Source organism: Meleagris gallopavo, chromosome 6, assembly GCF_000146605.3.
Source record: "Meleagris gallopavo isolate NT-WF06-2002-E0010 breed Aviagen turkey brand Nicholas breeding stock chromosome 6, Turkey_5.1, whole genome shotgun sequence".
NCBI lineage: Eukaryota > Metazoa > Chordata > Aves > Galliformes > Phasianidae > Meleagris > Meleagris gallopavo.
Window position 1 is genome coordinate 25,638,112 of NC_015016.2, and position 13,018 is coordinate 25,651,129.

General features: G+C 36.8%; 1 protein-coding gene across 4 annotated transcripts in view; it reads right to left on the minus strand.

The window, feature by feature from the left end:
* Nucleotides 1-13,018, minus strand: part of MLLT10 (MLLT10 histone lysine methyltransferase DOT1L cofactor) — a 94,496-nt gene that overhangs the window by 41,644 nt on the left and 39,834 nt on the right. The gene's annotated exons all lie outside the window — the stretch shown is intronic.

Below are 13,018 nucleotides of genomic sequence, written 5' to 3' on the forward strand. Positions count from 1 at the left end.
TCATTAACTTCAACCATCACCTTCATATGAAGCACAGCTATCAAATGAACTTCTCTGTTTCAAACCTGTATTTGTCTCTACTCAAAACCAAACTCTCTTTTTTTCTTCTTTTTGGTACTTTCTTGCCCATGTGCAGCCAGGAAACTCAGTGCAATAAAAATGAATTCCTGACACATCATCTCCTTCGAAACTCTTACAGACAACCCAGACGTCCTCAGCATCACCTGACTCACAATCTTATCACAAGTTTTAGTATCTTCTTTTCATCCTGTACACACACCACAATCTCTCCTTACTGTACTGTACTTGGTCTCTACCTTGGTACTCTACCTACCCCCATTGTTTTCATTCCTATACACATTTCTGCCAAAAGAAGAATATGCAAAACATTCCTGCAAAATGAGGTTGGAGAAGGAAGGAAGTAAGCAACTTCAAAATCTTACTGAGGGAAACACGGGAAGGTAAATAACACACACATGCACCCCCCCCCCGCCTTGCACACCAGGCAGATGAGATGATAAACCCAGTCCTGTTCTAAAACAAACACATAGGTAATGTTACTCTGTCCTACACACATAGGTAACGTTACTCTGTCCTACAACGTGTTTCTACAAAGCACTGTTTAATGCTTGACAGGAAAGCTTATTTAATATTTACAATATTAAGTAACCACTTTCCATCTATGCTCTTTGAACTTCTACACTAGTGCTAGGAATACACAATCAGTTTTTTAAAATATTGTAATGTGGAAAGAAGTAATGACAAATGGTGTTCCATCTATTTTTATTCTGCACTTCATTGTGAACTTATACCTCTTCAACATTAAATAGCAAAAAAGCTCTGCTTATAAAACAGCAGAAACTCACCAAGTCCAAATTCAGCACACTTTCTCAGATACCCTTCAGATGTTTTATTTTTGTTCAGAAAAATGGTGAGCTTGCTTTCCTTCATCTCAAAGCTGGTTCAGAGCACTGTACACCTGGGAGAGTGAGAGGGAAACCCTATATCAAAAGGGAAAAAGCTAAACCTGTTTTACTATAGCAAAGCAAACCTAGAGAAATTTCAGTGTTTCTCATGACACGTAGACTACAACTTATTTATTTCTTTATTTTTAAAGAGCCCTAGCACTACAGACATCTGCCTAACATATAATCCATGCCTCCAGCAGTGCGAAAAGCAGAAGTCCTATAAAATCTTATTGAATGCTAGCTTAAGATGCAAAGAATTTCAACGTGCAAAGTTTAAACACTTAATTTCTTTTGGATACACTGCACTCCACACTGATAGAATTTACAATGAATACAGCACTGCTTTTCCCACATACATGTACAACAATAAGAAAATCATTCTATATGGCTGATATTGATTGAAAAAAAGAACTCCAAAGTTCATTACTAGATTGCCTGCCATCATTTAAATACAGCACTGAGAAATACACTCGATCATCTTTAAAACTATCCTCACGAGATCATTTTAACTGTAAATATTCCCACTGAATCTTTCAGTAGCTTGTGAATATAGCTATCATTGTTTCCTATAAATGAACAAAAGCCTTGAAAAAGTAAATTTAATAAGACATATTTCATTTCCACAAGCTATGAGTGAATACACAACTAGGGACACAAAGTCAATACCGAATACTAGAGGGAAACTGCAATCAGATACGTTAAAGATTCGATATTGCCACCTCTGAAATTGATAGCACCGTTACCAGTGACACAAATGGCAGGACTGGGCTGCCAGAACAAAGAATGGACAAAACAAGGATACCTTCACATGCATTACTCGTAGTAATTTAAGTAGTCAGGAAGGTAAGTGAGAGAATTCCTGAGGCAGATACCACTATAACACACCTATGAATGGAGCACAGAAGAAGAACTAAAAACACTATTCACAAAATTAAAGAAAAGAATCTTAGAACTAGAATAAAACTGTTATCATTTTACTGCGCACATACAAAAAGATCATAAAAAGAGAACTGAAGAACTATTGACCTATCAGGCTCCTGCAGACAATCTACAAAGTTTTCACTCAAGTACTGAACAATTGACTCACTGCAGACCTGTATTTCACCCAATCAATAGAATATGCAGACCTTCAATCAGGATTTTCTACAAAAGGCTACCCTTTGGGATAAATGAATCTCAGAAAAAGATTCTAATATAACTTACCATTATGTATGGTATTCATCAACTTCGAGAAAGCTTTTGAGTTAGGAGAAAAAGGGCTTCATGTTAAGATCATGTTTAACAGACACACAAAAGAATATATGTATAGACAGGAATTTCAGTGAACAATAATATACCTGAATACATCTTTCTTGTATTAGAGCTCTGATCATTTACAGCAGCTCAAATTGTAAAATGGATTTATTTCTACCCACTGTAATTTTTTACTCATACTTCTTTTGTCAGTGTTTGTTAGCTTTTAAACGTCTGGTATAATAAGAACGTTCCAGCACGTGCCAATTAGCTGCATTCTAAAGCTACCATTACAAATAAAAAGTCAAATACGCCCTAGTCACATTCAGTCTCCCCAGCAAAAGACTGATTTTAATTTCATTGTCCACAACAAATTTGGAAACTTAAACTGAAGCTGACGTGCTAATTTTAATCACGAGGCATCCTTCTGCTTCACTGAGCCCAACTCTGCAATCGTGAAGTTTAACACAAAACAGCCATCTCCCCCGGTCTTGGGGAGGTCACTGAGGAAGAACTCAAGATGAACAGAGAGGAAAAACTCCAACCAATGGCAAAACAAAGAAGACATCCACATGAACTTTTCTCCAAGGGTTTTGTTTTTGTTTTTGTTTTTTTGCCATCTAGAGAACTGCACGTCTCTGACCATGAAGTGACCATGGACACACTCAAACCCTCTGCCAGCAGTCGCTGCAGTTCACCCTATGTGGTGATCCAACACCTGGATGCCCAGTTACGAGAAAGCAGCTGTGTTGATGGCACTCCTCTCCCACTAACACCACCATTTTATTCATACTTCAGAATAACAACCTCATGACTACAAAACCATTTTCTTTTCCATTTACTGTTTCACTTTTTCCACATCATTACAAGGCGCTCAGCACCTACGTCTGTTTAGACAAGATGACAGGATGCCAGAGAGTAGTAAAATCTCTGCCATGTTTCCATGGGTGAACTTCCTAGATGCACCAGTTCCTGTGGTCTGACATTAAAAATGTTCATCATCTAACAGGGTGACCGACTTTTACGTCTTTTATTTTTCTCTTCTTTATTTTCCCCACAACAACTTTAATATAATAATCCTGATTGAAATTAAGACAATTTTAACTTTTGGTCTTGATTCAAGAAAACCACAACACTAATTTTTAAAAAATCATTGCTTTTTTCCATACTGCCTGAACTTGAATAACTAGTCAAAGGTACCTCTATGGAAAAAACACAAGAGTAAGGTTAGAAAATTTCCTTGTATCTGGAGTTACTATAAGAAAGTAGCAATACTGTAATTGCCACATTAGCATTACAGACCAAGCCTATAATGTAAAATAAAATGACTTCAAAAAGTAACTTTTTTGTAGAGAAAAAAACACAACATACAAAAATCGGGATTTTTGTTTCTTTTTGAAAACTGATGAATCTGATAAAAATGAAATGAGTCATTTCAATCAACCCTGACAACAGTTTTCAAAGAGCCAGTAACACGGCACAATACACTTAAAAATGAAAACTACTAAACTGCTGCTTTAACATGGCCAAAAAGAAATCTATCTATATTGCAAAAATGCACAGAGCTAATATGGCTCTACTATGTTCATACAAATTAAATTGTTGGGCCTAATTCTGCCTCAGGTGTAGAGGACATGATGCAACAGCTGTCTGCTACCCTTACAAGCTGAATCATTTCACCCACACCTACTCTGCAAAAGTCTTTATTTGATTACAATGCCATCAATTTGTTCCAGTTATGCTCAATCTTTCCATACTAACAAAATCCTCTTTCAAATTTAAAGTGATGGTTTTTTTTAATTATTATTTTTCTTACACGAGGACACTCAGGATTGCCTGGAGCTACACTTTGGGTTTTGTTTCTCTAGAACTACACAGCACAGGGACTACTAAACTGTCACATGCATTGTGTTCCCAAACATCACTCAGATCTTTCTTAGAGTTTCCAAGCAGAATGCACTAGATATTCCCCAGTGAATAATTTACTACTACAAGATACATACTTTATGGACAAATTAGGAAGAGATGCAGTTGAAGAGCTGACAAAACAGCCAGTCAGCACTACGGTTAACACGAGTAGCTGCCTGGCAACTCATGGACATAACTAAAGACAAAGTGAGACAAACAAGCTGCAGTATAATTCCTTCCAACTGCAACTATTAAACATGGGAAAAAAAGTTATTTTAACATTCATAGTATAGTAAATCCTTAAAAGAACAGTACCATTTCCAGGACACACATTAGAATTTAACAGTCTTGTACTGTGCTTATCAGAATGAGATTTTCATGATAAGCATATGTTACGATGAAATAAGTATGTCCTAGAAAGATTAATTTTGGTCTCCGCTTTGAAACTTTTTTTTCTTTAAATACTTAAGATTCCTTGAAGGAAGTAGAAAGACACTACACCTCCTTACAGCACGCAGATATCAAGTTTACTTGTCACTTAAATTCAGTTATTAACAGCATAAATGGTAACAAAAAATTTAGACAAATATGGGGAAGAGAAGAACAGTCACTGATATTCAGCCTACAGGTGAGATGTAAGGAATCCTAGCAAGAACATGTTCTGTTTAACCCAATTCCTTTCAGATAAACCATCCGTATGCAGACTGCACCCTGTCATGGCCAACACCAGATCAGTGCTCTCTGTACCTCCCGTCCAACATGACTAATAAAGCCCATCCTAGGCTCCCCCAAACTCCAAAAAGAACAGAAAAACTGTTCCTCTACCACTACTCCCAAACCAGGCATTGGTAGAGGACAGATGAAAAAGAGCTTCTGTCTGGGTTCCTTGTGTAACAGCTTCTACTGGCAGCTACCCTTCCCTGACTTTCCCTCATTGAAGAACTACCCAAGCCACCCAGCTTTCTTCAGCAATCACAGCCAAGCCACTGAACTCCAATATGCTGATTGCCAAGAAAGGTTAGGAATGGTGAACAGTAATCATATGGCAAGTACGCTTAAAATTCTTAATTCACTTCTCCATTTCCCATCTCTGCTCCCTTATGAACTTCCTTCTCAGTCATGGCTGAATCCTTCCTTTGAAAGCCTCACCCTATTCTTACTGTTTGCTTTAGAACTCATAGCTATCATTCCTCAGAATCAATGCTCTTCACAATGTCAGGAAGACTTTGCTACTTCCAGCTTAATCATTTCAAAATACATTAGAATTGACTGTATATTATTAATACATTCATCTGCATTGCTGTCCTTTTACTGCTTAAGAGAATTGTTTTTGCATACAAAAGTAAAGGTCCTCCAAAAGAATGTTATTTGCCCAAACAAACCACTGAATCCTTCAGATTAGGAATTAGTCTGTGACAGTTCCCACAAACTTTTTTCTTCTTTTAAATCTCCATTTGGGATTTTTATATGAAAGCAAATTACATTAATGACTTATGGGTAGCTTTTCGGTCTAAGAATATACTTGAAAATTCTAGTCATTCTTATCCAGAAAATCTTCTCATAAATGTGCAAAATAAGCAATGGAAAATAGGTATAAAAAAAAGTCACGTTGTCAAGTACAAACAATATGAGAAGACTACACATGCACAGTCCTCAGACCCACACTGATATTCTTGAGCTCCATTTACACTTTTCATGAATCTCTCCTACATTAAAATTCTTAGAGCTGTATAGCTCTAGAGACCAGAGAGACTTCACTGTTTTGGATTTTAAAATTCTAGTTACTTCAAGTCACTTAGTCTAACAAGAAATCTCCTCAGGATGTATTCATTTTTATTTTTCATAAAATACACTGCACCGCTGCATAAATATTTTTCCTCATAAAAACACACAGCAAGCTAGACCACTCTCAAAATTAATAGCTTCTTTTTTTATATATATTATTCTTATGGCCTTCTTGCAGACAGCATAGGTTATTTACAAGAACTGACATCAAAAAAGGATTGCTAATCAAAAGCTGAATAAAAATTAAAAGTATGATAAGAGTCATACAAAGTGGTGAGTTTACGTCTAAACTAGTTAAGTCCCAGTTGAATTCAAATTGACAAAAATTCCACTCCGAAGTCCAGATCAGGATTGGAAATAAAGCAGCTTTTCCAACAGTACGTGATAGGTTGTTTCACTTACTATGTCTTGTGCTCCTACCACACAAGCTCTTACACAAACTTTGCTAAGTATTTTGACAGTATACTTCCTGCATACAGCATACTTGTATACAGAACTCCTACAGCATTTTTGAAATCATGCCTAATGCTCCCGAAAGAAAGGTTTATTTGAATAATCTTCTGGAAATACACTGTAGGTCTATCTAGACAATTCCATGCATTTTATTTATGTTAGGGAGATTTACTTAAAACGAGCTCACATCCAGATGAATCATCACAAGGATCCTGCAGATTTTAAGCAACAAGCTGAAGTAACATTTGTAAAGCATCAGGAACTGACATACAGTTAAAATGCACTCAGTATGGCTAAGCCAAATCATTATATCTGGATAGACACTGGATTCTACAGTGCCAAATCCAGACTATTCAGCGAGTGTGGTAGGACAGACCAGCTAAGACTGGCAGTGTGCTGGCCTTCAAGCTGGCATGGGGCCTGGCATTATTCTCTTGCAAGAGAAACAGTCCTCTCCGGCCCGATACTGGAAGTTCGAACCTTCTACTTAGTCAGCATCACAATCTAGCAAAGTTTGTGGTTTGTCTGTGTTCCAGGAAATCCAGAAAGATCATCTCTTCCCTATCACAAAAGACAGTGCACATCCCTTTGACCACTGAGGGATGCATCTTGTTTTTCAGCAGGGAATTGTCTTAGTTTCAGCTGGAACAGAATTGTTTTTTTTTTTCAGCGTGTGGCATGATGCTATGCTTTTCTTCTAAAACCAAAGCAAAGTTTATAACACACAGTTGTTTTAAAGTTATTCTAAGCAGAGCTGGACAGAGCCGAGGCTGTTCCAGTTTCTCAGCTCATACTAATGACGGGTTGCAAGGGCAGAGAATCAGGACAACTGACTTAAACTGGCCAAAAGGATATTCCATACCACAGGATATCAGGCACATCATGCAGAAGGGTAGTTTTGAAGAGGATGGGAATCTATCTGGCTCTTTACCTCTCACTGGGGGCTAGGTGGGCATCTGTCAGTGAGTGGTGAGCAACTGCTTGTGCACTTCTTGTTATACACATTCATATATATACACACATACATATAGTCATAACTACTATCTTTTTTCTTTCATCTATCTTAGTAAATAATTTTATCTCAATGCACAAGTTCTACATTGTTTTTTTTTTATTCTCTTCCTATCTCGCTGGAAAGAGGGAGAGTGAGTAAACAACTGTGTGACACTAAGCCCCCTCTGGGGTTAAACCACTAGAGGATTTCACATGTTGCCACTCCATGGACTGCTGTTTTGACTCTGGCTTATCATGGTAACACCACAGTTTGCCACCAGTAACGATGCAATGTAAGAAACCGTTACCTTCAGCCTCACAGTGGTTCAACATATCCTGACAAACTTGTGCATGTTGTACCTTTTGTTCCTGTTTGAGCATTTGCAAGGCCCACCTGGTGCAAACTTTTGATAATTCAACACTGCCAAAATCATTTTATCATTTTCAACATTTTGAAGCTAATATTCAATTCCATACACAGATTCCTGGTCGTAACTGGCTGATACACATGGATGAGCCCATCAAGATGCTCTTCATTTTTTTGGTGTAACAGTTGTGAATGGCCATCCAGTACGTGGCTTGTCTTTCACAATGCTGCCACCACTGTTAAAATGTACTACTCACCACCTCACTGTGCTCAAATTCACACTTGGGTTTCCATAAACATTCAGTGTCGAATATCAGTGGATGGCATTTTTTTCATCATGGAGAAATTAAATTCCAACCCTTTGCTTCATCCACACTTCTATGTCAGATGCCCCTCTGCTGCCATCTGTCACATGGCAACAAAGTGTAATGGAATACTGGAGAGAAGGTTCCACCCCTGCTGTCGTATCTACATCTGCCTCTGACATCATAAGGCAACATAATAAAATAGGGGGCATTACTTTCAGAGAAGCCTCAGTATTTCACTACAGAGCAAGATTTTCTTCAGTATACATGCCCCAACATCATACCAAACTACACACACATTACCACACAACAGCACAAGCTATTGGGACATTCAAGAGGCTTAGTGCTTAGATGTTTCACTCTCAGTCAACCTGGTAAGAGTAACATAAATTATTTGAATTACAAGGAAGTACAGGGAAATGGGGAGTTGATAATAACATACTTGGTCTGTCTGTTTAAAAACAGGGCAGGGCTTCTGGGAGATGCCATACATCAAAGCAGGATTCTGTCCACAGCAAGTCTTAATGGATTTGTCTTCATTCAAAGACTCTCAATTAAAACCTCAATTATTTTAAGGTATCTGGTCTTCAGTACACTACTGTATTAATTTATAGGTCTAACTGGCATTGGTTTTTAGCTTTGTTTGCATTTTCTTTTAAAACTTTATAGTCTCAGAAAGGATTAGGATAATCTACTACAGGCTCTGGACATCAGCCTCTTACACAGAAGGTAGTCATTCTGATCTTAATCCTGAAACAACTTTCACCCAATTTAACTTCTGATACTGGGGCTCTTCTCTTCACATCTAATAAATGTAATACTTAACCACCGGGTAAAATTCCTTCTGATTTTAAAAATCTGACTATAATGCTATCACCTCCAACTGGAAAAATCAACTACAACAGAACTTTCACCATATGAACTGGATAGTCATTGCAGTACAAAACCACTGCAAATACACCACTTACTTGTTTTCAGCTACATGCGCTTTCTTTAAAAGACCTGAAAGTCTTCAATATCTGAAAAGTACAACTTTCAAGGCAGAGTAAACAAAAAAACCCAAACCATGGCCACTTTTACAGTCAAGCCTCATCTTTCCCTGCCCCCGCCCGCACACTTTTTATGTTCTCCTGTCACCTTTAACAGATTTTATGGAGTTAAAAGACTGATGGCTATCTCGCATTTGACTTACAAGGAATGCTGTACTCTGGTAAATTGAGTCCAGATGCTGAAAAATGTTCACACTCAAAGTTGTACATTTTAATTTTTAAAAATACAGATATTTACAAAATGATATAAAATGAAGGAGTTTCAGAAGCTTAATTTTTAAAGATCCTTGGAACTAGACTTTACAAGAAACAACTCCTATAGCTCACAGCAGTTTCCACACAGCAACAGACCTTCGTTTAAGATTTACTTGATCTTCCACAAAAGACATACATGTCTAAAGCAAATACCAAGTCCTTCGAAGACATCTGATATAAAAGGAATCTTACTTGTTCCAATGTCTTTCTATTCCCCTCTAATAAGGTCTAATTCTTAGCCTTACAAAACAAGCTGAAGAACTAACGTAACTCAAGCACAAAACTAAAACTCTCACTAGTTTTAGTTGTTGTTTTTTAATATAATAATGTTCACATCACATATTTGCTGTATCTACAAAGATATTCAACTTCTGGAAGAGCAGACTATTTTGTGCATGACACAACAACAACAGCAACACTGCCAGCCAGTTCTCAGCTATACTGTGTTGCTTACCTTCATTACCCACACATAAAATAAACGAGTTTTTAATAAGAATTCAAGCCTAAACCAAACTATATACAAGGCAGATTCCAAGCTTACATGTGAAGTTTAACTAAAGAGTACAGTTTACCAAAACAATGGTAAGACTTCTTAGAAAAAAATCCTCCCACCAAACACTAAAGATTTGTAGCTGTATTTGGAAAACATTCAGCAATTAGCCAGCTTTTATGCTTCTCCGCTAGTACAGACAAAAGTAACAAAGTAGTCCTACAAATACTGCACTGTTGCACAAACATCATCTTTAGCTGCCAATCTTGCAAATAGTTTGTTATAGGTAAATATCTAGACCTACAGAATTTATTTTAATCATAATGAAATCCTTATTTGGGTAGATTTGCAAAGTTTGGATAAAAACAATTTCAAATGGTAACTCACAAATTACATCTTTCTGTGAAGCTACTTAAAAAATATTAATGCCTTTTTCAGAAATAAAAAACAACCAAAACCATTCTTTTTTAAAATCCAAAATGCATTAAATGTACATAACCAATTTAAATATACCACTTGCTGCAGATTACCAGAGCACAGTGAGTATAATATCATCTTAAATAAATGTATAGAGGTATGATACGTTTTGCAATGTAACTAGAAACCAACACCCAGAGTCACACCATAATTTAGGAGTCCAGTTTCAAGTATTTAATCTTCAAAACTTCTGTTTTAACCTGATGGACACTTATGTTCTCATACAGCAATTAACTGGTCAGGTAAAATCTCACTCCCACAGCTGTCAAGAACTTCTCTGATATAAGCTGGTCTAAGCAGCCTGACATGCAATCCAAACCTTAGTTAGTATAATTTACCTTCCCCTCTTTGGGAAGCAAAATCACTTCTGAAAGCCCTTGTATCTGCTTTCACTCAAAATTTTTTTCTACAGCTCTTTATGAAAAGAAAGCTGTCCTTTTCCTTTTCCTTTTTTTTTTTTTTAAATCGAGTTTTGTTTCAAAACACTACTTCTATAATTTTGAAAGATTTGCAGCTGATGCACAACAACAGAGCCAAGAAGCCAAGAGACATCCAGCAGGAATGGCTGAGCACCTTTGGCCAGCAGCAGCCCAGCTAACTAACTGCTCTGTGCCCATATTTTTATTTTTCTGTCACACAATGACCAATGCAAAGTTCTTGATCAGAAGTTACCAATTCTTTCAGCGTAACGACTACGAACCATTTCTGTGAACTGAAACATTCTCAAAGATATTTCAGTCTATCAACGTGCTTAAGACTCTCTTCGAAAAAGGACATCTGAACAACTGTGTTCTCTGTACATCTCTTCTCAACTTTCCCACATTTATTTTTTAGGTGGAAATAATTACCACTATTAAATATAGTACTTTGATACTTGCATTATCTATGGAAAAATTTAAAGGAATGTAGCTTTTATATCACTTTTTAAAATGAGTATCACAGGGATGAGAGTGGCTTCTTTTTTTTTTTTAATATCTCAACATGAACTGTGGACAAAACAGGGCCTTGTCTGTTTCCTACATAGTCTGCATAGTCCTAAAAGTCATGTATACCTATTAGTAACAATTTGTCCTTTCTATCTGATTCTATCTACAATACAAACAAGCTTTTTAACACAGTAAATTTCTTGCCGATAATAGCACAAATTGCTTCAGAATAATTTTAGCTATCCCCCAATAGATTCAGCTTGTAAGTCAAAGACTACAGGGGAATTTAAACGAAACTTCTTAAAGACCTAGCCACAAGTTCTGAGGGCCTCAATCTCAATGAGTCACTTATCTACTCAAAAGCTCAACATTCTCTTACATCACCAGTAAGATGATGACCTTAAAGTAAGATCATCTCCTAGCACAGAGGCAAAATGCCCAGCAGAGGCATCATCATTGCTTGCAGCAGATGAGAAAGAATGAAATATATTACTGAATGCTCCAGCATAGTCAAACTCCTATACAAAGCTGAAAATTTGACTATATAAGGCGTAAGATAAGCCCAAAGAGGCCTGTGCCAAAAAACATTCACTGTTTCTAAGTCAGAATTTCAAACAATACTATACTGAAGTGCAACACTGGATAGGTGTTTTTACTGTAAAAACTACTCTGGTATTCCTAGCCAGAGCTTACAGACAACTGGACAAGAACAGAATATAACCGATGTGGAGATAAAAATGTAGGAAATACTAAGGTTCTCTCGACTGTGACAAAGGAATTCCAGAAGGTAATTAACCTTCCAAAAAAATAACTGCAGTTCCTGAAGGAATCTAAAAAAACCAACCAACCAAACAAACAACCCTGAAGGAACCTAAAAAAAAAAAAAAAAAACACCCTGGAAATTCTTGAAAACGTACTTCAAATTCTCAGTTAATATGCTCTAACTCACTCCTGATTCTGCTTCTTTGAAATAACAACTCCAATTAAGAATCACTACAAGCTTTTTGCCTCGACTTTCTCTATATTCCTTATATATTTACAATACATTACAGTGAAATAGCTTTGATTCACTTATCTGACCTATTCTGCTACCAGACAAAACAGAGACATCTTAAAGGAAGAGAAAAATCAGCGTATCATACATGAGAAGATGTATGCTTGTGATAATACTGATACACCTTTCTGCATTGTAACAATGTTTTAAATGGTCCACTAAACCCAGAAAATGCTTATGATGAAGTGAGGAAAGAAGCATTACCACCAAAAGAAAGGGGGGAAAGGGGAGAAAGAGTACATTAAAACAATATGCCCATAAGCTAATGGATGAATTTCCAAGCTCAGATTTCCCATCTGGTTTTGTTTCTTTAAGTTTTCTAGTTTTGTGGCTTTCCTTTTTTTTTTTCTTCTTGGGGGTGAGGAGGTGCTCGCTTGTTTATATGTGTGTTTCTTCAACACCTTCATACAATATCACTATTTCAGAGAACAGGCCTACCTCAGGATGCTGGGTGGCTAGATTTTAAGTACGTTCAACAAAGGCAAAATTATATGCTCCATATCATGATAAATTTAGTAAAATCAACAAGGTTTATCTATCCATGTATTTCAAAGATTTTTACACATCATATTTAACATTATCATCAATGAGATCTCAAAGAGGGCAAAGAAAGCAAGCACAGATATGGCAAGAGAAAGGCCTGTACTAGGAGCTGACAGGACCAAAATATTGTCAGACAAATACAAGGCAAGGAAACACAGGTCATTTTCTTCAAAACAAGATCTCGTACTTCCATCTGTTACCTCAATTACAAC